At 40.6% G+C, this 27,548-nt stretch overlaps 1 protein-coding gene and 1 pseudogene across 1 annotated transcript in view; both read left to right on the top strand.

The window, feature by feature from the left end:
- Nucleotides 1-27,548, top strand: part of Schip1 (schwannomin interacting protein 1) — a 726,814-nt gene that overhangs the window by 211,974 nt on the left and 487,292 nt on the right. The gene's annotated exons all lie outside the window — the stretch shown is intronic.
- On the top strand, nt 13,773-14,142 carry LOC125394178 (large ribosomal subunit protein uL24 pseudogene; annotated as a pseudogene).

Here is a 27,548-nt window from a genome sequence, read left to right as displayed (position 1 = left end):
TAGACGAAGCCAGTTTTCTTTATTCATTAACCAATTAAATCAACACATAGACAGAAGGACGTCCCACACCGCAACTACTCTTGAATATTCAAAACATGGCCTCACTGCCCTAGTTTTGGTGCCTTAGTCAAAGACCTAGCATTAAAGTTATTGCAGTGTGTTTGAATGTTTTCCCCCCATTTTTCATTCATTTATTGTGTGTGTGGATACCTGTGCACCTATGTAGCATGCATGCCATGAAGAGATCACAGGGAAATGCACAGAAGTCGGTTCTTTCCTCCCACATTTGGGTTCAGCGAGCTGAACTCACACCCTCAACCTTGACAGCAAGCACTTCTGCCTGCTGATTCGTCTCCCCAGTTCTCTTATATTTTTGATGGTGGAAGTTATTTAGCGATTTAAGAATTTTAGTGAGAAAATGGCCGCTTTATTGTTATGACAGATACTGCAGAGGTTGTTCAAATATCCTGTGGCTCCGTTGCTAAAGTCCTTGTCTACCACATAGAAGCTTTGATTTCGGTCACTAGGCCTGATAATAAATGCCTGTAATTCTAATACTGAGGAGCTATAGGCAGCAGGATCAGCAAGTTCAAGGTCATCCCCAATGACATAGCTAGCATGGGCAATGTAAGACCCCGTCTTAAACATATGGATCATGTTTATTTTTCATGACAGATAACCATACATATAATAAAACTCAAAGAAGAAAGTACATTTGCATCCCCATTTTTACTTCTTATTCTTCCTCCAAAAAACTATTCTTATCAATGTCCTGTGAACTGACTCTGAGATGTTTAGCCTTGTATCGTTACATACAATGCATATTTCCTGGAACACATTTTAAAATGTGTTGATTAAATGATCTGCCTTGGTGAATATCCAGGTACATCCACATTTCTCTTATCTCTTCCTAGTTAATTTGTGTATGCAATTCCATTTCTGAATGGACCACTTTCATAAATGGGGTACTTCTGTAGATGGATGTTTAGTTTTTAGCCCTTTGATATATTAAGTAGTACTGGAGTAGATATTCTAGAATGTAGCTTTCTCACCCTGCAGAAATAAATGAAGATTAACTGAAAAAAGCTAAGTCTATTCCAAGCTGACCATTGCCATTTGTATTTGGCAGGTTGTCAAAATTGGCAGAGGAAAGGGAAGTTTTGAAATGGGGAAAGAGGCAGATCTCTCATACAAAGGCTGGTTAGAGACTGTAGGCCTGGACATGTGGGCTAGCTGGGAGAGGGACAGCCTCTTTGATTGGTTAGGAGTGCAAACTGGGCTTTCTCTGATTGGCTCTAAGTTGGAAGAGGGCACAGAAATTAGGAACACTATTAGATTTTAATCAATAAAAGGTCGTTTGGCAACGATTGCTGCAGAAATTACTGTTTAGCTTCCTGGATTGTTACCAGAGAAAGCAATCTGGCTTCCTGAAAACCTGACTCATAGCAGTCTGTTTATTGGAGAGAAGGGATTAGTTTCCTGATTGTGTTGTCATGGGTTAGAGTCCTATTTTTAAATATGATCTAACTGTTATCTATTGATATATTCAGTCTCTCTGGATATATGTGAGGATATTTATGATACAATTCCTTAAATTAAAATTATTAGCAGAAGTTATCTACCTATTTGTCTATTTACTCACCCATTTTCTTTCTTTCTCTCTTTTTCTCTCTTTCCTTTTTATCATCTATCTATCTACCATCTATCTATCTATCATTTATATATATCTATCTATCATCTGTCTATCTACAGAGAAGAGATGGGGGGAGGGATGGGTTAGAAGAGCATGTGGTGTCCTTATACTTGTGGTGATGCAGCAGGCTATATCACCAGCCCTTTTCCCCCTGTGCTTCTGACAGGTAAAAACAATAATATCTAAGGACAATTTAATTTATTATTGAGGTTAATAATTTTTGTTAAATTGTATATTTTTCTTTGAATATTATATAATGTTCTTGATACATATTGTTTTTAATTTCTCCCAGAGCATATTGATAAAAGAATAACTCCCTGGCATTTAGAATTATTGCCCTAAAAATTCAGCCTAAATCCAAGAAGGGACATGTCTGAAACATGGATATTAGACCATAGGATTTTTTTTTTACCTTATCCCTCATCAGTATCCATCTTAAAAATCTCTTTCTCTCACAGAAAATTGGTAATAGAGAGATAAAAATTTGTTTATGATGCAGGCAGGGCTGAAATTTGGCACTACAATTGAAGCAACTGAGAAAGACAGCTGTTTCACAAGAGCTAGAATCTCACTCATCTCATTGGTGTAAAAATCAATAACAAAAGAAAAGTTTGTCTTAGACACTTCCATTTAACATAATTTGAAATAATCCTGATCAAGTGTTTATTTAATTTTGGAAATAGTTTCTATCTTTACAAGGTAGCTGTGTTATAGCTTGAACCAAGTTCTGACTGGATAGTTTCCAATACATACAATACAAATCAATTCCACATGTTCCATACAGAATGCAACATGCGTACCACTGAGCCCGTCTTTAGAGAGGAATGAATCCTGGTCCAGTCTCTACAAGCCCTCTTAGTTATTGAGATTTAGTTTAGCAGGATTTTACATCAGATGCATTCATTTATCCCAACTTTATCTTGATAATCACAAAGATCTTCCCCCACAATATTGGTTTTAGTAGCTCCAGTTTTTTGGCTAAGGCAACACACTTGTTCTTTGGAAGCTAATCATAACTCATTTACCTTTAGTGTATACTACTGTGTTTGCTGTATGAGGAAAGGCAGACAATGCATGTGCCTGAACCCTCTCATACACATGCATGTGAAGATGTGTTTCCAGAATTCTCCTGAAGCCTAGTTTCGTTAGTCTGGGAAAGTGGGCTTAAGGGACAGAATATGCTTACGAGAACGAAGGCATCTACTCGGTTCAGAGGAGGGCTGATTCTTACGTGGACCGACTTTTGTGTCAATTCTTTATTCATTCATCATCATCACACCTTGAGAATGTCTGGTGTTCCTTTGCTGTTACTTCTCCATAGAACATCTGCACCCCACTGTAGGAATGTTAAATTATTTTTTTTATTAAAAACCAAAAAAATCATATGCTTGCAGTATGTATCGACTTTTTACATTTTTTTCCTTTAATATTTTTAGTTTTGAAAGTAAGTACCATCACCCTCCTGTAGCAGGCTTTCTTGAACTGAAACCAGCTCCCAAATCAAGACACAGAGACTTATTACCAATTATGAATGCTCGGCCTTATGCTATGCTTGTCCCACTAGCTCTTATAACTTAATTTAACCTGTTTCTCTTCATCTATGCTTTGCTTGGGGATTTTTACCTTTCTTTCATTTTGTTTGTATCCCACGTTTCCTGCTTACTCAGTGTCTGACTGGCTAGCAGCTATCTGACTGACAGGCCCCTGGTGTCTTCCTTTCCTTCTCCCTCATTCTTTTCCCTTCAACCTAGATTCCTCTTCCACTTATTCCCTCTGCCCACCAGTCCCACATATCTCTCTACTACCTAGCTATTAACTACTCAGCTTTTTATGAGATCTGTCAGGTGGCTTAGGCAGGCAAGGTGAAACAAATGCAACATGTCTTTATAAAGTTAAACAAATGCAACTGAACAAATGCAACACACCTTTACATAGAGTAATATTTTGTAACATAAAATAACACATCTTTATACAGTTAATATTTCATAAGACCCTCCTAACAATTTTAACAGTAGTAATAGGCTTAATATTGAAAAGCCAAGGATGATTATAGCTACCGACTTTTACATCTGAAATGCTTGCAGTAATTTAACTTTCATGTTTACAGTGAACGATTGGGTTCTTAGAGCGTTTCAAGCATTGCTTTAAGAGGTTTACAAGTACTGCTTCACCCATCCTCATAGCTGTTTCTAGTCAGCACTATTATTCTCTCTGATAGACAGTAGCACTGAAGCAAAGAGATACTAAGTAGCTGCCCAAGGTTGTGAGCAGATGGTGGAACTAGTTCACAAGGACCATTCTTGACTATTATTCTACTTTATATCTTTAATTCACTACTCCTTCTTGTGAATATACAGTTTAATTAGATGAAAACTGTATTTCTCATTTATTCTTCTCTCATACAATGCACTTTGACCGTAGGTTTTCCTCCCTCCACTCCTCCCCATCTCCCCTCTCCACCTCCCTGCTTCCCCAAATCCACTCCATTTTCATTCAGAAAAGACCAGTCCTCCCAGGGTTATCAGCCAAACACAGTATAACAAGATACAAGACTAGACACAGCCCTCATTTCAGGGCTGAGAGAGGCAACTCAGTAGGAGGAAAAGGGTGCCAAGAGCAGAAGAAGGAGTCAGAGATACCCTCATCCCCACTCTTAGGAGTCCCACAAGAATACCAAGCAAATAACCATAACATATAAACAAAGGACCTAATGCAGACCCACGCAGGCCCTGGGCTTGCCACGCCATTCTCTTTGAGCCCTGCTTAGTTGATTTTTGTGGGTATTGTTCTCCTAGTGTCCTCTACCCCTAAGGCTCCTACCATTCTTCCTCCCTCTCTTTCTTGAGTTTTTTCAAGTTCCAAGGGGAGGCACCCGGTGAAGATCTCCGATCTGTGCTCTCTCTCTATCTGCTCCCTCTCAGATGATGATTGCACTGGGCACTGATCTATGGGTATAGCAGAATTTGATGAATCCTATTATCTAGACCTTAGAGAGAGAACCAAAAATTGCCTAATTAATACAGATTCTGGGCTCATTATTCTATATCTCATTCTTTTGCAGATTAAAATACATATACTAAAGGTTTATTGAGCCAATCTTGGCTCCATCACTATGATACTCAATCTTCTCTTATGTAACATTGCTTCAAACATTTTGCTATTACAGTTATGTCTAAACATTATATTGTAGGGTGAAGCTTCTATTTCTCCATCCTTCTGTCCTATCCTTACCAAGAATGCCTCGTTATTAAGTTGAAGTCTTTCACTAATTTAAAAATAATGTGTGCTAATTATGTAAATTATACGTATTAATGATAAAGTGACATTGAAATTATATTTGTTTGATGTTGCAGCAGTCTTGTATGCATAGAATGTTAATTTAGTTCTCATTTAATATAGATCCTGCTGAGGGATTTGGGAACCAAAGGCGACAAGTGGGTACCCAAACTAGTATCTGGCTAAGTTCAGCTTTGTGCTCAATATGTTCATAGCTAGTTTTACTTCCTTCAAAAAGGAAAAAACTTGCTTGAGTTCAGCAAGTGGTAATCCCAGCTGCCAGATGCACTAAGCAAGACCAAGACAGTGTGAGCCTCTTCCAGGGTTCCCCACTACATGATTAGGAAGAGTTTGGAAATGTTACAAAATATGAACCTTAAAGGAAAGAGGAGGGAATTAGGATATAGTTATTTGATGATAAAAAAAAAGTCAAAGATATCTTTAAAAGCCTGATTTATGGTAACATTTTTATATGAAGAGGAAAATGATTGCAATTTAAATTATTGGCTCTGGAGTTTATTAATTGCTGAACTGACTGATAGATTGATGCTTAAGAGAGGCCAAGAGGTTTAGTAGAAAGAACACAGTAGGAAGAAGTTGGAGCTGGGCAGCTCCTATTGTAGGGGGACTGGTAAGGTTTCCTCTTCCTCCTTAGTCAAATGAAAAGATAAACCCCTCTTTGGAATACTCAGAAGTTCCATGGTAGGGATAGAGAATTTTGTTTCTTAACACATTGCCTAGAATGCTGTCAATACCTAATAATTTAGAGTTGTTTGTCCTTCTGGGTATCGAGAGGACTTATCTACCTCAAATTTTGTGCAGTACCCAGATTGTTAGCAAAGACTTCAAGTCAAGTCCCACACAGGAGCCGTGGACCCCAAAGCCTTCTAAGTTGACTGAATTTCTTTAATTACAAAGTCTCAGTAATTCAATGGGCAGGAGGGTGGGAGCTGCAGTGGATATGTGTGGTATAATTTTGTTGCAAATGCAAATTAGTTTTCCTGTCATTTGCTAAGAAGCTCACTGTTTGTAATAACTGTTCATAATGAATCGGCCTGATACTTTGTTTATGCATTTTTCCCTCGAGGCTTGAATGACGCTGCTTCTGTGTTTTATGGTTACATGTTGTGGAAGGGACTCTGAGGGAAATACAATCCTGTTTTATAGTCTCTGTGGAGATGAGGAACAGGGGAGAAACAAGCAGAAGAAACAAACGTGAGGTCTGAAGGGGTTCTGAGACAGAGAGAGATGTTCCATCAGCCAGGCCTGGAGGGCACGGGGCAGAATGAAAGAGAGTTTGGAAATTTCCATCGGTGAAGTGATTGAGAAGAATTTAAAATGGAGCAAAGACTTGAGTTAGGCTAGAGGGAAAACCTAGGTGACCAAACAAAAGGAATCTTGTCCATTTCAGTAAATGCTGTACCTGCTATGTTGATAGCGGACCCTTGATAAGTTCTTAGCTATACTCTTCAATATGGTAGCCCTTAGTCACTTGTATCTATTTGTGTTTAAATTTCTTAAAGAAAATTGATAGTTCAAGTCTTTCAATATATTAACCATATCTTAACCCACAGAAAACATGACAAATGACCATTGTATTGATGAGATGGAGAATATTCCCTTCATTCCAGAAAATTCTATCGGCAGTTGCACCGCTAAAGTATGTCGATGGCTAAGGGCTTACTTCTACTTTTGAGTAAATTCTATTTTTGCAGTTTTATAAGTCATAATGTTGCATTGTACAAGTTGGTCAGCATATTATTGTGGGGATGTTAGAAACCGGGTGAGGAGGTCTATGCAAGATGACTGTCAAAGATAGAAGATGAACAAAGCTATAGCAAGACTAGCTAGATATAGCCCACTAGTTCAGGTCATTGAAAATCTATCATTCACATGTTGTATTTTATCCAGATTTTTAGAGTAGACTTATTAAAGAATATACGGATCAGTAATTCCTTTTGCTATTTCCAGATGTTGCTTTAAAATGAAATTGGATAGATGATATCTTCTAAAACTGTATACTAGCTTAGAAAATATCTGTCAAGAGATACATAAAAAGAATGATGGGCAACTTTAAGTTATATTAAAAAAAAAATACAAGATCTGTTGTGATCCCACAATCCCAGGGCTAACTTTTCTTTGAGTCAAATTAGAATTTTTTCTGTTTCTTTCTTGGGTGTAGTTGAGATATTTTAATAAATATTTGACTTAGAACACTCCACTTAAGCATTTTAATCTTTGTAGATTTATAGTATTGCAATTCCACTGTCAAAATGACAGATACTGATAAGTATTTTAAGGTAATCTTAAATGATTATTTTCAGTGCACTGTATCAATCAAGGCCCTGACAGGCCATAAAATGTTACAGCTCATAAAGAACCAGTAAATACTCAATTTTCAAGGTACAGCAGAGGAACCATAAATTACATTGATTATATAACTATCAAATAATTAGTTCAGTATTTCCAGAAAACTTTGGAAACTTTCCTGACACTGATTATCGTTTGAAAACAAGCAAGAACCTCTTACAGCTATCCAGTTCCCAAATCTCATTGAGATTATTTTTTATTTTCTTTATGGCACAATCCCTCTCCCAGGCTCATTTGCTCAAGGTGAACGCTTTCCTTACTCTGGCTCCCATTGCCTCTTACATGGAGGGAGTTTTAAGCGTATTTCTTCTGCGCAGACGTCTTCTAGCACACAGACCTGGGTGCCTCGTGTCTGCTGTGTGCGCCTGGCGTGGTAGCTCTCTGTAAGCAGGCTCACATGCCGGGGCTTGAAGGAAAGCAGTTAACCGAGGGAGGTGGCTCATATAGTTCCAGTGGGAGCTTGAGGAAGCGACACGGGATGGAGGAAAAGCCATAGGGAAGATTCCTGGGGTGGATTTGAACAGGGAGCTCTGGGAGACAGCATGAATGGCATCTTAGTTTTACTCACATCCCCCATCATTCACGCTCTGCCTGTCCAAGGCTTGCCCCAAAACTTGTTTTAGCTCCACCTGGGGAAGGTGCATCCATGTGCACCTCTGTCCAGGAGGAAGATACTCTCCATTCTCCGTCTCCAACTTCCTCAAATGTCTTACCCATCTTGCCTCCTCTGCAGCTCAAACTTGAACCATTTTTTTTCTCTCTCACCAACACCACTGACGCTATGTTACTTGACCCTCACTATTTTCTCCGCATTTCGTGCACTCACCTCCTGGTTTGTCTCTCCGCCTCGGGCCCTACAGCCATAGTGAGCATACCAAAACACAGCTTGACCACCACCTTCCTCTGATTAAAATCAGAAGTGACAGGGCCGGACACTGCTCCGAGGGCCCTTCCTGCCGTCACCATTCCCATCTCAGGTCAGGTTCCTGGCCTTTCTCTCGGCCACATGTGCAGCTCCAGGGTCTTTGCACAGGCTCTGCTGATCCTTGCCCATCAGTGGAACTACAACAGATTTCGCCTCCTCAAGAGTCTCCTTGACACCTCATCTCTCCCTCCCAAGGTGAAGCTCACGCTATTGTCTTCCTGTTTGTGTGTATCCTCAACTCAGAATAAGTTCCCTGCAGACTGGTTCTCCATGAACCTCAAATTTCAAGGACTTTGCCAATTATTTGTACAGTAGGTGCTCATTAAATTTTTAATTACTTTGCTTATGTAACTTTTATTAATCCTTGAAATAACACTATATAAGCCACCCTTATATTGGTACTAGCAATTCAAACACTTTGCTCAAAAATCATAATTAATAAACTATCAAATGGAATTTGACTTCAAGTTAGTCTCAACAGTCTAATTTCTTTTTCCATTAAATCATGTTGATACACATATCATAAAGTCTGTATTTTCCCTTAAATCATGTTGACATACATACCATAGAACACCAAACACTTCTTCCACTTTGTATTTTGCAACTTGCAATAAAACAGCCTAAATAGGTTTATTCATCACTTTTAGAACTGAATCGAATTTCCTCTAGAAATGATGTGTTCATCTTCCAGGAACATGAGAGCTGCATGATTGGTTGGTATACATTTTGCTGAGAAGGGCTTGGGACTTTGTAGCAGAACTCCTATGGAGTGCTTAGCTCATGAGATACCTCTGAACTTGGGAATTTAAATAATTTTTGGTCCATTGGACAGTGGAGAGGATTTATATGAGGCATGCGGGGGAGGGAGCAGGGTGAGCAGACTTAGAACATGGCAGGAAATTTTTACACATCACTGACTGTAGAAGAGAGATGCTTATCTACCAGTTCCAGAGCAGTTGCGTGGGTGTTTCTGGGGGTTTCTGCATGGTTTATGGACTCGAGTCCCCAGCAGAGTTGGCACCCACCTCAGTCCTAGTTTGCTGGTCATCGTTGTCTTCAGAGTACGTTGACAGTGCAGAGCGGTGCCTGGGTCTAAGCCTAGCGTGTGGCACACGAGGAAGGGCGGTACTGGAGCATGCTACTTCTGAAATGCAGCTCATACCTTGGAAAGTAGAAACAATTTCCCAAGATGAAATTGTGTCAGCCTCAAAGGGGCTTTCTTTTTCTTTTCTATATTGTGCAACAAAATTCATCAGTTCCCTTATTTTCAAACTAAGCAATATTTGCTGAATGGTCTATAAACTTAAAATTGCAAGCATGTTTTCTTTACATCCATTTATGTGCTGGGACAGTTAGATCCCCAAGGAGAGATAGAAGACTTAGAAATTCAAGCTCTATGAGAATTTAGAGGATGAATAATTGAAAATATGAAATAAAACTCATCTTACAGTATCTAGAATAAACAAATGTTTGCTGTGGGTATCACTAATATGATCTTCTTCTTCTGTTATATGGGAAGCAATCGGGGGGAGAGAGTAAAAGAGAAAGAGTTGAGAATAAAATATTCTCCTGTGAGAATAAAATTAAAATTCAGAATTTATCCAGTTATGCTTTCATTTGACAATGTCACAGGAACCATGAATGAAAAATAGAAGGTATCAAAGACTATTGCTATAGATGTGGGCCTCCTTTCAACAATCATTTTAGACACACTAGCTTGAAGCCAATCATTAGACTAAATTCCTGAATTAGCTTCATTTCACCAAAACATAACAGGATCCCTTTATGTCAACATTGGGAAAACTTCATATTACCTTGGAGCTGGGAAATACTTAAAACTTATACTACATAAAAACTTGCATAATTTCTCAAGTAAGCATTGGCATTATGAGGTTATCAATTAGCATTTAGTCATGATGGACTAGTAGCATGCTCTAAGTAGTTATTTCTGAATTCCAAGAATGAAATATTTATATGTATATAGGCATATATATATATATATATATATTCTGTTGAACCAAAATATAATAGGAAAAAAGTCCATAGCTAAACTCATTGCTGTCAGTATTGAAACATGGAAACATAAAGTTTAATGACTTCATCAAACATACTGCCCAAGACCATGCACTGTAGAGAAAATACAATTTTTTTAAAAAAAAAGGTTACACACCTTTACCTCATAAGCCTGCCGCGAATGTATCCTGAGAGAAAGATGGCCCTCGTGTGAGAACGCTGTTTGACAACATCTGCCTGCTGGTTGACCTTCTAGGTCACCCGAGAGTGTGGAAGACATCGCAAGTGAGACTGCTTGCCCTATGATCGTGCATGTGGCCCAGGGGAGGGATGAGTAAGAGGATGTGCAAGGCTCATTCATTCACCAGCAGCACTGGACACAGGATTAAGTGCACATTCCTTCAAATTGCCCAGATCCTGTGCTAAAAGATCCTTCCCTGTCTTCCCTGTTTTTCAATACCTCACATTTATGACATTTTTAATGAAAGGTTTTTGTTTTGCTGAGAAGCCCTGTGAGCTTTAGCACATGCATGCATTCAGGTCACCACTATGGAAAGGATGAAAAACAATGGTTCTTTGATTCTTCAGTCAAGCCAGCCAACATTCCCCAACTCTTAGCAATTGCTAACCTGTTCTCCACCCCATGCCTTCTCTAAATGGCATACAAATGGAGCTATCCACTATGTAAGACTGACCTGCTTCTTCCACCTAGCTGGTTGCCTCCCTAGAGCATCATGTTTTGGCAAATACCAGTAGTTTGAGTCTTTATGTTGACGAATGTTATTCCATTTCCTGGTTGGAATTTTGTTGGCTTAGTCTCCCATTAAATATTTGAGTTGTTTACAGTTTATGTACAATTGGTAACAGTTTATGCATGATGCTGTCATAAATATGCATTTATAGGTCTTGTATGAATGTAGGTTTTTATTTCCCTTGAGTAAAATCACTAGGTGGATTGCTAGGATACATTATTTATATTTGACATTATCAAACTGTCTTCTAGAATGGCTCTACCGTATTGCAGTCACATGAACAATGCCTGAGAGATTCTATAGCATAGTCAGCCCTTCTCGGGTTAGTCAGTTTTATTTTATCACAGCAGTTGCTAATATGATTTTTCCAGTAAACATTGGACCTTAGAAAATTATTAACCAGTACTTACTTAGTCAAGATGGGCTAGAAACATGGGTCACGGTTTCTCTTCTTTGTACGATTAAGAGCCAAGCAACAACTTTGTGCTTCAATCATTGTCAAGAAATCTTGAAACGCGTTCTTTAGTTTGTACTATTTGTTTTGTTTCAATTCAAACAAGTGTATGGTTGCAGGAAACCAGCAAGCATTCTGATACCACTGCCATAACCTCAATATGCCATCTCAAATACTTTTTATTGCTAGTCATAAACACACCCTGCATTATCTAGACGGCATTCATCTTTACTTACACCGGGTCAGCTTAAATGTTGGCATTGAAAAGTGTCAGGCTGGGGCAATAGCTCAGTAAGTAAAGTACTTGTTGTGTAAGCGTGAACACCTGCATTTGCTCTCCAGAACCAAAATGAGAAAAGTGAAACATGTTGGTTGGCATTTCCTTATAATTCTAGGTCTGTGAGGTGGAGACAGGTGTATGCCGATTGCTGGTCAGCCAGTCTGGCCTAGTTGGAGAGGTCCAGATCTCGGTGAAAAAAGACAGATGGTTCCTAAGAAACAACACCATCTGGCCTCCACACCCACGCACATGCACGCACACACATGCATTCACACACACATATGGAAAAGGAAAGTCAAGGAAGGCTCAGTATGTGTTCTTTCCTCATTACCACTTTTGATGAGACAGAAGTTTGGTGACTTTTTTTAACAACCTTACATCAATAAGTATTTGCTGAGTTCTTTGGGCCAGAAATTTTCTGGTTATTGGAAATACAACAGTGATAAAAAAAATAAATATAAATGCTTACCTTCAACTGCAAAAAATAAGAAAAAATAAAGCTGTAAAAAGATATTGGGAAATTATTAAGTTCTGTAATCTTAGATAGGAGAGCTAGGGAAAGCTTCTGTGAAGGTTATGCTTGAGAGAGATGATGGTCAGTCTTGCAGATATCTCTGCTACTGAGGGTAGGCTGAGGAAAGAAGAGGGTGGACTCTAAGACAGCAGCCTACCTAGCAAGGACAAAGAGCAGCCAAGACTCAGGGTGGCTGGCACAGAGGGAAGTAAGAGTGTAGCAGCTGATGAAAGGACAGAGGACATGGTAAATCATAGTGAATGGTACCCTAAAGCCACCGAAGTGACCATTGCAAGTAGAACACAGGCTTGGGTCCAGAAGTGCAAGTAGAAAAACCAGCTTAGAGGCTATTGTTGTAATCCGGGTAAAAGAAAACAGCAGCGTGGATCAGGTTGTTAGCCAAGGGAAACCCAAATCCACTCACCCTGCTGTTTCACTATCTGAATAATCTATTAGGGTATTGGATTCTGTGGCTATTCCTAAGACTTGCTTTCAGCACATTGGAATATCACCAATACTTTTATTTTACCAAATATAAAAGTCTGGGCTTAAAAATGTGTATTAAGTATATTTCAATTCCCAGCCAAAGGTATTCCACTGGAAATCTGAACCCACATAATCTGGAGATAGCTTCTAACTGAGGAAGAAACATGATATTTCATTTTGCTAGCATGGTCCATCTTCAGGGTTGAGAGGTCTTTTCCTGATATAACCAACCAAGTGACTACTCCTTGATTCTGTAGTTATCCACAGTCAGTTTGATGGAACAGTCAAATGAAGGTAGCTCTGAGTCTCTTCTGTTGCATCCACACCCTTTATATCAAAGAATTGCCCAGTTGAGCCCTTCAGAACATACAAAAGTTTCTGGTATCTCAAAATGAAGAATATTATCTTTTCCAAGTATAACATAATTAGAAGGAAAAATCCTTGGCATTTTTGACTAGGATACAGCACTGTGATGTTTGATCACACATCTGTTTTCTTGTTATTTTGATAAAGAAAGAAACTCCTTGTTTTCACACGAGCGAGCACTGTTGTTAATCTCTGTCAATGGGCTTTCAAAAATCCATCCATGGTCACAAGCATCACCTTCCTCAAAACTACTGACTCCTTCAGTAAGCTTCATCAGGAAGTAGGAACAGAATCATGAAGTGCTTCTCCATGGGTAGAAATGATTATGTTTAAAGCAAACATGAAGCTATATTTGAGGCTGTGATTTGGGTTATCTAAGAACAAAGTTCCTTTCCATGATATTGGATAGAGAAGCATGTAGTTCTTTCCTTTTTTTTTTCTCAAAGTAGGGCTACAAAAATATTTTCCAAAGACTGAGAGGGCATGGGTGGAGCTTAATGGACTAAAAGCCACAGAATTCCACCTTTTGTTAAGCATTCTCTATAAGGAATATGTTCCAGAACATTCTTTTGATGATTTTTACTTTCCTTCTCCTTCCATAACTACCGTTCTACTTTTAAAAAATGTGATTGCAGCCACCAAAATGAAGTTTAATCTATTTGTGACTTCTGACCAACGCAAGAACCACAAATAGCATTTCAATGCACTGTCTCCCATTTGGAGGAAGAGCAATCATGTCTTCCCCTCTTTCCAAAGAGCTGAGGCAGGAGTACAATGTTCAATCTATGCCCATTCAAAAGGATGATGAAGTTCAGGTCGTTCGAGGACACTACAAAGGTAAAGTGGTCCAAGTGTACAGTAAGAAACATGCCATCTACATTGAACAAGTACAGCAAGAAAAGGCTAATGGCACAGCTGTTCACGCGGGCATCCACCCCAGCAAGGCGGTTCTCACCAGGCTAAAGCTGGACAAAGACTGGGAAAAGATCCTGGAAAGGAAAGTCAAATCTTGACAAGTAGGAAAGGAGAAGGGCAAACAGCAGGAAGAAACAACCGAGAAGATGCAGGAGCAGGGGTGTCTCATACACAGTTTTCATTAAAGACTGCTCAAATAGAAAAAAAAAAAAGACTAAAAAAATCGTATCCTACATTCATCCCGAATTATGTCCACTGATTTTACCAGCATGTTTATCTCCAATATAAATAAGTGTTTGTGTTGACTTTAAGAAAGACTTAGTCTAATGTGTGCTGACTAGTTTCATGACAACTTGACACAAGCCAGAGTCATCAGAAAGAAGGGAGCCTCAATTAAGAAAATCCCTCCATAAGATCAGGCTGTAGGCAAGTCTATAGGGAATTTTCTTAATTACTGATTGATGGGGGATGGCCCAGCTCTGTGGGAGGTGCCATCACCAGGTTGGTGGTCCTGGGTTCTATGGGAAAGCAGACTGAGTAAGCCATGGGAAGTCAGTCAGTAAGTAGCACTCCTCTACAACGTCCTCATTGGCTCCTGCCTCCAAGTTCCTGGCCTGCTTTAGTTCCTGTCCTAACTTCCTTTGAGGCTGAACTGTGATGGGAAAGTGTGAACTAAATCAACCCTTTCCTCCCCACGTTGCTTTTCTCATGGTGTTTCATCACAGCGATAGAGACCCTAAGACACTAGGCAACAAATAACATTACAAGTCAATTAGTTTCTAATTATTTGTCTTCAATAAAACTGAAGAGAATCCAATATAATCGCCAGTTGTATTATTTGATGACAAATGCTGGTTGTAAGAGTCTAATTTGGATGTTTAGTGACTTGGTCCACAACTAAATTCTTATCCATTCCCATATAGATTTTCAGGCTTATTAAAGATGAAAAGTAGAAGAAGAATCAATGAATAAACCCCATTTTTTGTTAAGAGGTAATTCTTACTCAATAATAGATGATCAAATGGGAACATGATTTGATTCAGCTCACAAATGATAGTATTCCAATAAGAATAATTTGACCTTTAATCATTATGTATCAAATTTGTTGTTTTGATCAAACGCCCATTGCCCACAACAATGATGATAATTAATTAAAATGATAGATAGCAAATGGGATTTTTAAGATCCTGGAATCTTTATAGTCAGGACATGACTTTGAAAATCATTCACACTTTTACAGAGAAGTAGATTGAATAATCAATGATTTCACAGTATAAAATTTGTACTGTCCTTAATAGGAAAATCCAGCTATCAAACTTCTCACCCCCTCATTCTGGTGTCCATCTCTCTGCTAAATCTTTCAGCAAGGTTAATGGAGTTAATTTCACCTCCGGTGGAAACCCCTACCTCTAGGCCAGTTCGGAACCTACTTTTGTTGATTATTTCCTCCCTCCATCATGATTCTTATTTTCTTCTATTTTTTATCGTGCATTGCATTTCATACAAGCGGTCGCTCGAGACTGAAGAAAAGATAGTACCCCCTTGACTTTGAAGCTCACCTGTAGCTCTAAACGGTGTTCGAACAGACCCGGGGCTGTCTGCACCTGTCTCTCCATGCGGTTCAACCCTGACTGCAGACAGCTGAGAGGGACAACCTGAACTCTCTTTTCAACAGAGCTTCATGTCAAAGCCTTGGAAAAGTTTCAGAAGCCTTCCTGGGCTTTTGTGCTCAGCTGCCAACTTCTGGAGCCATTGGCGATACCTCCCTGCTTACAGCCTCCCTGCTTACAGCCTCCCTGCTTACAGCCCAGCTGCTGCTGGCTTTTGGGTCAACTGGGAGCAGCTCTCCTTATCTAGTCCTGCTCTTTGCATTCTGCAGCAGGGACGATGTCTTTAGCCTACCTGCCTGCAGCAATGCTGCGGCTCTCTGCTTGGAAGAGGCCTGGAATGGCCTGGAAGGCACCCTTAGTTATTTTGCTGGCTGCTGGCGTTTGGTAGCTGGAAGCTCTGAGAGCCTCTGATGTATTTCTGTCAGCACAACACTTTCTTGTGTCCCACAACACTTTCCACCTCTCCTGGGAGTTTGGCCTCTGTATCCGTGTACCTCAAAGAGCCATCACCCTCAACTTCCTCCTTTGGTCTCCTTGCTTTGGACATATTACCTTTAGTACTCCCCAAAGACCTGTGAGTGAATATGTGGATAAATGAATATCCTCGGGGATGAGAGGCCTCTTGGGGATGTAATCCATCATGCCAGCCCTCCAGCAGCTGCTCAATATTCATTTCATTTTGACTGGCACCTTCCCACTCCACTTTGTGGAGCAGCTATGGATATCAACTCTCTCATGAGGGACTTGCTATTTTCTGGAGTTTAATTTAGGCATGTTTATACCTTACCGGGCTTTTGTTTTGTTTCAGTAGCCCATATAGACATCTGTTTTAAAATTTTGCTTCTAAGGGTTGGGACCATGATCATTACTGTGAATATCCAAATCAAGAGCCCTTTTCAAACATGGATGAAAGGAAATGCATTAAATCACTGGATATTAGAGTCTGTTAATTCTACTTAAAAGTAATGTTTTAGCTTGACCTTTAAAATTAATATGCACACTCTGTTGAGAATTGTATCTTTTAGAACTGCTAACTTTATGATAAAACTTGCACGGGTTGGAGCTGGAGATATGGCTTAGTGCAGTGGTTAAGTGATGTGGGATTCCCCTCTGTATGCTGTGAATACCATTGGTTAATAAAGAAACTGTCTTGGGCCTGTGCAGGGACTAGAGGTAGGCAGGGAAAACTAAACTGAATGCTGGGAGAAGGAAGACGGAGAGAGAGAAGCCATGTAGCCTTGCTGGACAACAGATTCTGGAACTTTACCCAGTAAGCCACAGCCATGTGGCGTACACAGATTACTAGAAATGAGTTAAATTAGATGTAAGAGTTAGACAATAACAAGTTAGAGCTAATGGGCCAAGCAGTGATTTAAATAATATGGTTTCTACGTGATTATTTTGAGTCTGAGCTGCTGGGTGGCTGGGAAACAAACAAGCAGCCTTTCTCCAATGGTTAAAACTCTTGTGTTGCTTGTGCAGAGGATCTGAGTTCAGTTCCTAACACTCCCACTAATCAGTTCCTAGCACCCTCATTAATCAGGTGTCTCACAACTGCTGGTGACCCAAGCTCCATGGGACCTAAACCTTTGCCTGGCCTCTGAAGCCACCTGAACGTTTTTAGGAAAGGAGATCCTGGTGACATGTGTCAATTGAGAAAAATCAGTCAAAGTTAAAAACGACGTGATTATTACTAAAGTGTGTCTCACCGTCTCACCGTGTCCATTACTGTTTAAACTTTGACCATTTAGAGCGGTTGCCCTGGGACTCCCTTAGGCAGTGGTGGGAGGATTCTAACGCTAATCCTGATGCCATGGAAACTCACTTATCTGACAACATCTCTCAGTCTCCTCTCTATTCTCTGTGTCTCTAACACACAGACACACACATAAAGACACACATACAGACATACACACAGACACACACAGTACGTGTGAGGTGCCATCTGTCCTTCCCGAGGTTTTGTTTTATTTTGTTTTGCTTCTTAATTGTATTTATTCATTTATTTTATATCCACCCACAGTTTCCCCTCCTGTCTTTCCTCCGATTCCTTCCCCCACCTCCCTCTGCACCCTCCTCCCACCGATCTACTCCTCCTCTGTTTCTATTCAGTAAAAGGCAGGTGTTAAGAAACATGGCATATCAGTTTGAGGTAAGACTAAGCTCCTCCCCTGTAACAAGGCTGGGAAAGGCAACCCAGTATGAGGAATAGGTTCCCAAAAGACAGACAAAGCATTAGGGATGGTCCCATTGTTAGGAGTCCTACAAGCAGACCAAGCTACACAACTGTTACATCAATGTTGAGGGTCTATGTCGGTCCCATGCAGACTTGCTGGTTTTTACTTCAAACTCTGAGCTCTTATGAGCCCAGGTTAGTTGTTTCTGTGGGTTTTCTTGTGATGTCTTTGACCCGTTTGGCTCCTATAATCCTTCCCCCCTCTCTTGAGCAAGATTCCCCAAGACTAACCCAGTGCTTGACTGTGGGTCTCCGCAACTGTTTCCATCAGTTACTGGATGAAGGTTCTCTGGTGACAACTGGGGTGGTCACCAATCTTATTACAGGAGATGGCCAGTTCAGACTCCCTATCCCATATTGCTAGGAGTCTTAGGGAGGGTCATCCTTGTAAATTCACGGGAATCCCCCTTGCGCTTGCAATTCCAGTGCTGGGGAGGCAGAAATGAGCAGGTCCCCTCGGCTTGCTGGCTAGACAGCCTAGTTGAATTGACAAGCCCTATGTCCCAGTAAGAAAACCTGACTCCAAAAGCTGTATGAACAGCTCCTGACGAAACACGGAAGCGACTGAACTCTGGCTTCTATATTCACATGTACACATGCATGCACCCCCACACACGCACATGCACACACACACACACACACACACACACACACACACACACACATGCACACTCACACATGCCCCAAGGCCGGACTGGGCAGTAAGGATATGCCTTTGAATATCTATGATCACACACTAGGCTGCTGAGAACATTTGAGAGCTTTTTCCAAACCATTCATGGTGAAGAATGAATGAAAACCCCATTATTTGCATAAAATGAGTAGTAAACATCCTTTTCCTGTTCTTTTTCAGAGCAATGAAACATTTCAGAAAATATCTGCTTGACTTCTGACGTAGCTACAGTGGCTCCCGGTAGCAAACCTCACCTTCTACATGATGGATTTCATTGTTTTCTTGAGAGACAGCATGACATCCCGTTTCTGGTTCATATGTTCTAGAAAAAAAAAATGTAAGCATATTGTCAGTCATGTAATTGATATACAGCACTTCTTGACATGTCTATTTTTAATTAAAACACATTTTAATTAAAAAAGGAGAGAGCAATTTTAAGAAGAGACGCTCTCTGCCAGATGGCGATTCCTAATTTACCTCAAATGTGTCGGGAGCCATGATTCACTTTGCATTAGCTTGGGCTTGTGCGCTGTCGAGAATAGTAATTTTATTATGAAGAATAATCGCTCCCAGCATCCCTTCTAAGAGAGGGAAGTTGGTGTGGTTCCTGGTATGCGTCACTGTACCTTGTAGCGATTCGCCCTAGACTTCTAAGGGCATGAAAGAGTTTTGTGTAAAGGTTTAATGCCTGCATTCCCAGGGAAGAATAGAAGTCTGTTTCTTCATTAATAAATAAAACACCTGAGATCTCAGTTTGGGCTTCGCAAATGTGAGGTGACTTAAAGTGCGAATCCTCAGAACCAGAGCATCCTGCAGGGTAGGGGCCCATTTATGGTGGCAGGCAAGGCTTCTAATAGGGCGGGGGGGGGGGGGGGTTCTGCTGCTCTTCCTTGACGTTTCCCTACCGCTTCACATCCCTCCACCAGAGTTCTTCACAAGCTCTGTCCTCCACAGAGATACCCCATGGGGTCCACATGTATGGATTGCAGAAGCTTGCAACGCAACTTGTTCTGTGTCTGTGGGCTCTGGGGAGAAAGGAGTGGGCAGAAAGCGCCTCCTAGTGAGAGGGAGCAAATGGAACTGACCGTGAAAAATCATGAATCACCGCTCTTGCATGTAGTTATAGCATAGAAAAAAATGATCAGAGTCAGCACATCATACAGGAAACCCGTCTTAGTAGACACTTCACCTCCATCACTCAGTTCTTCGGTGATACAAAGCTACAGGCACACGCCTCCCCGCGAAACTGCAGACTCACGGGTGGTATAATGACCAGTTCTAAATGCAATATGCTTTCTTAACAGTGCAAAATATTTCATTAATAGGTAATCCAGCAACATCTTTCAGTTAGTTCTACCAGATTCAAATATTCTGCTATCTGCAGAAATCCCAGTAGCATTGATGCATTTGTTTTTCTTTAATATCTTTGGGATGGGAGGAGACAGTGGGACAAGGAAAAATACTTTAAAGTATATTTAGGAGATGAAGTAAACCAAACTGGTTGTTTTAATCAAGATTTGGGGTTTATCATTTTAATCATTCACAAAAAAATGTTGTTTTTTTCTTGCCAAGATCCAATCTCTGAGTCATAATTAGTGATAAAATAGCTCAAAAGGGAGAAGATAAATTGAAGTCATTGTCAAGAACAATCATGCCTTTCAAAATTCAATGTCTTTTTTTTTTAATCCTGGAAGACATATATCCCAAAGTGAAAAGAGGAAACAGTACAAGGAACTTGGTGAGAAGACTGAGCTGTTTAACGTTGTTTCACAGGTCTGAGTGTTAAAGTCAAGTTCTGAGCACAGGCTTTAGGAATGCAGGGTTAGAATGTGCTCATGATTCTTACCAGCTCCACAGCGTGGCAGGAAGCCGGACTTAACAAGCTACAGTAAACAGGTATCAGCACTGATGGTCTTTGATAAACACCACGTTACCCCTCTTGGGATTCAAACGTTACACCCAGGCTTTGATGCAACTAAATCCCACAAATCCCACACCACAGGTTTTTACCAGATGAAAATGGGGGTTGAGGGAGAAGGTGTCCTCAGAAGGCAGTGTCCTGGTGCCACAGATCTTGAGGTAAATGTTAACCTTGGAAAACACAGTTCAATTTCTAAATACCAAAGTGTATTTACACAAAGGGTAAGAGAAATGATTCATTACTTTTACCCAAATCTGGTTGATCTGGCATACCTGCCATTTATCTATCTAACACCTACTTTTTATATTAGTTTACTTTACACTGGCATGATTTTGAGGGTTTTTAGATCTTTTAAATTTGCATTTCAAAGTAGCTATAAAATATGTATTCCATGGCAAACCATTAGCATAAAGTGATTCAATATTATACATTCTGTCGGAAATGCCAGAAAGAATTCCACAACTATTGCATTTCCATCTGGCAGCATCTTCCTACACTGAATATTTGCATAAATATTTCAGTAATAAAGTAAAATTATGAAACATAAACTCTTTAGGTTATATTCCAAATTGATAACCTCTTCAAAATTTAATAAGCCAAGGAAGTGTGCAATTGTAAGGAAAGTACGATAGTGTTTCCACCCATTTGTACTGTCCTGGAGGAACAGCTTCTTCTTCAATATGCATCTCATTTGTATCTTACCTTTTCTGTCCCCGAGGAATGACTGGTTGAGAAAAATAAAGCCCTATTCAATATATGCTTGAATGTTTAGCAGTCTGGCTGCCTTTCCTGAAACACTGCTCAGCCTGAATGCAGGAGTTCTGGGCTTGGTCTCTGCAGGTGGTGCAATGGGACTAGCATGTGATTGGGCAGGAACTCTGTATTTTATAATGAATGACTCTGGGGTTTTTTTAGTGCAAAGATAACATTTGTCCTCAGATTTACGATTACCAGGATTGGTGGTGATTGGTATGCTCACCAACTTTCCAGACGGTCGTTTGGCTTCCCCCAGGGATAATGGACAGCATTTACCTCTGCCCTCAAACTCTGAGGTCATGTTCACGGTCTCTGATGTAAGTGGGAATATGCATACGAGAGGGTCTTCATACGCTGCTTCTCTTAATATTATTCTGCAAGCATTATTATACGTTAGGAGATAGCTAAAGATCTCCTAGTGTGTTCAGACAGAACTGGATTAGGAATTTTACTCGACTCCCTATTAATTCTGTGATTGTTGGCAAGTTCCTTAAAACTATTTTAATCCCTTAGGCCAATTCAAAGGACTGGCTGTATAACACCAGCCACTGGAGCTGGTCCGTGAGTGAGGATGACTGTGTGTGTCAGGTACATAGTTAACGGCTCAGTCCTTGGCATGGGGAAAGGTTCAAGAAAGACAAGGTTTTGCTACCGAAAACTGTTCTCGTGTTAGTTATTGCTGCCATTATACCCATGAGTCCAAGCTTGGCTAAATAACTTCTGTCACACACAGCTACATGGTTTAATGGAGAAAGTGTTGGCCTGAGACACCGGCCCTTGAGTCCTGTTCCAGATCCATCACCTGCTAGTGTCTTCTGGCAGGTATCTATGTTCTTGAACTTCAAGGAGAGGCCTGAAGATGATGGGCAAGACCTCCCAGGCCTAACTTTCTACAAGACATTTCTTCAGAAGTAAGCAGTAATTTTGGAGCCCTAACCATTTACCCTCTATCAAAACATTCTGGCCTCCTTCCCGCTGCAATGGTACGAGGGAAATCGGTTTTTGCTGGGCATGATTGAGTTCTATTCTTATCAGTGTGAAGATGATCGGCCCTAAAAAATAAAAGTAATATTCAGTGTGTGGCATATGCAGGTGTTTGGATTATCAAAAAAAAAATACTAGGAATGTTGGGTGACATATCTCTGCATGTAGCACTGGTTATTATAAGTGTTTTTTGCCTTATAATGTAAAGAAAACAGAATTTACAGGGAAGCCATTGACCAGTCAGCTTCCCTGGAAAGTGTGGTTTTGTCAACACACAGACACCAGGAGAGAGCTAATTTTCTGATCCTTCAGGCATATGGGTTAATGGTTTGAAAGTGTTGAATAATTGTAGTTGTCTTTGTCTACATTAGGTTGTCAAAGGAATGCAAAGAGTAGGGCCAAGGAGCAAGGACTTTGGCACAGTGTGAGTCACATTTGTGGTATGAAACCCTAAAACAACTGGTGGGGGGGGGAGTATTCTGTCTGTGAACTGGAGATCTATAATTTTTATTCATTTGATAGCACTATTCTTTCTTCTGGATCCAATATTTTATTTTCTTTATTTTTTAACTGTTTCTGTTTAACTATATATTTTTCTCTGCTCCCCTCCTCTTCTCCCCCTTCCCCTTCTACCCTCTCCTATTGTCCCATGCTCCCAATTTACTCAGGAGATCTTATTTTCTTCTACTTCCCATGTAGATTAGATCCATGTATGTCTCTCTCAGGGGCCTCTTTGTTGTCTAGGTTCTCTGGGATTGTGTATTATAGGCTTTTTTTCCTTTGCGTTGTATCTAAAAGCCACTTATGAGTGAGTACATATGATATTTGTCTTTCTGGGTCTGGGTTACCTCACTCAATATGATGTTTTCTAGATCCATCCATTTGCCTGAAAATTTCAAGATGTCCATTATCTTTTTCTGCTGTGTAGTACTCCATTGTGTAAATGTACCACATCTTCTTTATCCATTCTTTGTTCGAGGGCCTTTTAGGTTGTTTCCAGGTTCTGGCTATGACAAACAATGCTGCTATGAACATAGTTGAGCACTTGACCTTGAGGTATGACTGAGCATCCTTTGGGTATATACCCAAAAGTGATACTGCTGAGTCTTGAGGTAGGTTGTGTCCTAATTTTCTGAGAAATCATGATAGCACTATTCTTATTGTCTGATCATGAAGCAGGCTGTAAGGCAGCAGTATTGACTCCAAAAATTTGTCATTGCCATTCTCTTCTTCCTCTAGTTAACTTTAGGGATTTTTCAGTCAAAGATTTGGATAATTTCTTCATCCAGGGAAGTTCAAACCCTGTTATTGCTATCAGTTATCACTATATATACAAGGTATAGGGGATATTGTTTCCATGTTATTATTAATAATATAATGTTATAAAGGCTGAAAGTTCCTGATTCACAGAAATGCAAGTAGAACATTTTTAAAAATTTATTTCATTTTTTAATTATGTGACTCTATATGTGTGTGTGTGTGTGTGTGTGTGTGTGTGTGTGTGTGTGTGTGTGTGTGCGGGCATGTGAGTATGGAGATATGAATGGAGGTGCCTTAAGATGATGTCAGATCCCCTGAAACTAGAGTCATGGGGGGCTTTGAACCACCTGACTAGGATGTTGGGATCTATACTCTAATACTCTGCAAGACCAGCAAGTTTTCTTAACCACTGAGCATTCTCTCTATCCCCCAAATGGAGATTTTGAAGACTAAACTGAACAGTCTATGAAAATTTGCCTAGAAAGTGTGGGCCAAGGACAGCTTCACAGATGCTATGGTCCAGATTCAGGATTACTATCACAGCTGATTACTAACCCACATTCATGAAGTACTTCCATTGTCCCATGGTCTACATGTGTCTCTGTATTTAATAACATCACACTTTAGTCTCTCAATAATGCTGTAGTTAGGAAGTCAAAATTTGGAGGAACAAGGGAAAGGAAACATTATACTCATCATACTGGTGCAGGTTGATATTCCCAGCTATTTGGGAGGGTGAGGCAGGAGGATTCCAAGACAGAGGACATGATGAGCTATTTAATGAGTCTTATACCACTGACTTCAAGACCCCATTTCAAATGTCAGGGGAAAAGTGGTGGTGTAGCTCAATGGTAGAATTCCTGATGAGCATATACTGGGTCTTATACTAGTACTAATAACACACACACACACCTGTGCACACACAATCACACACATACACTTTAATTAGGGTTTCTATTGCTACAACAAAACACCATGACCAAAAAAACTTGGGAGGCAGGGAAGGAGTTTACTTAGGTTACACTTCCACATCTTCCACATCATAATCCGTCACTGGAAAAAGTCAGAACAGGATCTCAAACAGAGAAGGGTCAAGGAGGCAGGAGCTGATGCGGCGGTCACAAAGGGTGCTGCTTACTGACTTGCTCTCTAAGGCTTGCTCAGTTTGGTATGCTTTCTTATAGAACCTAAGACTACCAGCCAAAGGGTGGCACCACCCACTGTGGGCTGGACCCCCCACATCAGACAGTGAACAGTGTCTCCAAGACTGTCAGCATTGTTCTTTCCTCTACATCTTTCCATCAAGATTTCTGGTGAAATATTTTATGTGTGTGAAAGTTTGGAAATTATACAGTAAAATGGATTTATAAGTGTTTATCCTAAAATGTGAATTTGAAGCTATTAAACTTTGTAATCTGAAAATCATTAGATTTTTTCTCATTTCAAAATAGAAGTGCTTAATATAGGAATTAAAAAGCACAGTCATTATCTTTCAAATTAGCCAGTTATTATTAATATACACTCTCAAAGAGAACTAAGACACCAAGTCTGAGATTTCTTGGGAAAACTGATTAATTATTTCAAAATTCTTTTCATTTATAAAAGAAAAGTAGATAAATACTACTTTATACTCATCTTTTTTTTCCTTATTTATTTATTTAAAGAATTTCCACTTCCTCCCCTCCTCCCAATACCCTCCCGCTCCTGCTCCCCCCACTCCCTCTCCTCCTCCCTCCTCATTCCCAAGAGCAGTCAGGGTTTCCTGCCCTGTGGGAAATCCAAGTTCCTCCCCCCTCCCTCCAGGTCCAGGAAAGTGAGCATCCAAACAGACCAGGAACCCGAAAAGCCAGTCCATGCAAACGAATCAAGACCCAGTGCCATTGTCAATGGCTTCTCAGTCAGCCCCCATTTCAGTCACATTCAGAGAATCCGGTTTGATCACATGCTAGTTCAGTCCAAGTCCAGCTGGCCTTGGTGCGCTCTCATTCGATCAGTCCCCTTGTATCAGTGGGTGAACGCACCCTTAGCAGTCCTTACTTCCTTTTTCATGTTCTCCTTCCTTCTGCTCTTCATTTGGACCTTGGGGGCTCAGTCCAGTGCTCCAATGTGGGTCTCCGTCTCTATCTCCATCCATCGTCGGATGAAGGTTCCCTCTGATTCTGCTTTCCTTGCTCACGATCTCCCTCCCTCTGCTACTCATTTGGACCTAGGAAGTTAAGTCCAGTGTTCCAATATGTGTCTCTGTCTCTATTTCCATCTTTCGCCATATGAAGGTTCTGTGGTGACATGCAAAATATTCATCAGTATGGTTATGGGCCCAGGCCAGTTCAGGTACCCTCTCCTCTGCTGCCCAGGGAACAATCTGGGGACTTTATACTCTTCTTAAATACTATTCATACTATTCTGAAAGTGATTAGGAGCCATGACCTAAATACAAGGCAGAAAACATTTAAGAATAAATATGTACATTACTTGAAAATTGCTTCTCTAGTAAAACTCTCGTGGTGTCTTCTCTTCAGAGACTGGTGGAGAGTCTCAGAATCTGAGGGCGGCCATGATGTGTAGAATCTGATGGGGGCTATGATGGGTCTATCTTGGCTTGAACAGTTTCAGAGACTGTCTTGTTCACATAGTGAAGACCCAGTCCTCCGTCTGTGAATCCGTCTGTGGTGGTCGTGTCTCATTGTATGTGCTTTCCCAGGTATCACTGCGTTTCTCAAGGGCATTCGCTGTGCAGGTGTGAAGGTGTCCATTTTGCATGAGGAAGTCAGTTTTTGGAGAAATCACACCCAAAGTGCTTCTTCCCAAGTGCAATCTTTTCCCAAACACACTGCTTGCTCTTGTAACCATTTCAGTGTTACTTGCATTTTTGTGTCTTCCAAGCATCAGAGGAAAGTAGCCAGCACCCTGTACTGTGCATATCTCACGGAATAGCTACAGAGCTAATGCATGTAGCCATGCATGCTGTTGCAATCTGTGGGATGCAGAAGTGTGTAGGAGATGGGTTTGCAAGAGAACTTTTAGAAAAATAGTTTTTCACTATCTCCCGGTGGGTTAAACCCCAGGTCATTCATTGCACATGAGCACGGAGGAAGATGGGAAGAAAAAGCATAGATCAATGGGCTAAGGAATGCTAACATTTGTCAAACTACTGTCATACAAAAGGAGGGAGCTGATTTTTGACAGGAAGATAATGACTCTGGCTAGCTGGCTTATTTGTGGAGATTAAAACAAAAACACCCATTGGTTTTGTCAATAAGGGGGTTACAGGCCATAAACAGTAGAGTTTTCTATACCATTGAGGTGAACTGTTTTTTGTCTTACTGATCTATTTTGTACGAGTATATTTGGCATGCACTTGTGTATGTGCACATGTGTGCATGCGTGTGGGTGGGTGCATGTGTGTGCATGTGCACATGTGCATGTACGTGCAGGTGTGTGTGCATGCGTGTGTGTGCATGTGTGTGTATGTGTGTGAATGTAGGGGGGCACATGTCATGGTGCATCCATGGAGATCCAAGGACAACTTCAGTCTCTGCCTTGTTTGAGACAGGTTCTATTTGCTGGTTTTCCGCTGCACACACCAGACTAGCTGCCCTGCATGGCAGGAGAATCTCCTCTCTCCACCTCCCATATCTTCAAAGGAGACATTTGAACTACGCACTGAAACTGGCTTTTCATGTGTTTCGGGATTTGAACTCAGGTCCTCACTCTTGCACAAAATGGACTTTTACCACTCATCCATCTCTCCAGCCTCTGATGCATCTGCCTCTTTGTTTCTAATTCTTCCTACTAAAGAATAAAAAGTATTCCCCCCCCACACAGGGTAAGCCATGATCCATATTAGCCTGAGTAGATAGATCCCTTGCTTTGGCGTGGGGTAGGGATGGGGTCACTAAGGAACTTCATGTTACAGAACAAAGAGCAGAGGGCACAGTGAACATAGTTCAAATTATAGCCCTGACCTGTGTTGGGGAAGACTGCAGGAGTCCCAAATCCACACACATCTTGTCTGCTCTAATTCCCAACAGGGTTCACAAGACTTTGTTCATTTTAATAATGAC

Source organism: Myodes glareolus, chromosome 20 (genome assembly GCF_982192425.1).
Source record: "Myodes glareolus chromosome 20, mMyoGla1.1, whole genome shotgun sequence".
Taxonomy (NCBI): domain Eukaryota; kingdom Metazoa; phylum Chordata; class Mammalia; order Rodentia; family Cricetidae; genus Myodes; species Myodes glareolus.
Note: the sequence above shows the minus strand (reverse complement) of the source record. Positions and strands in the feature narration are given on the sequence as shown.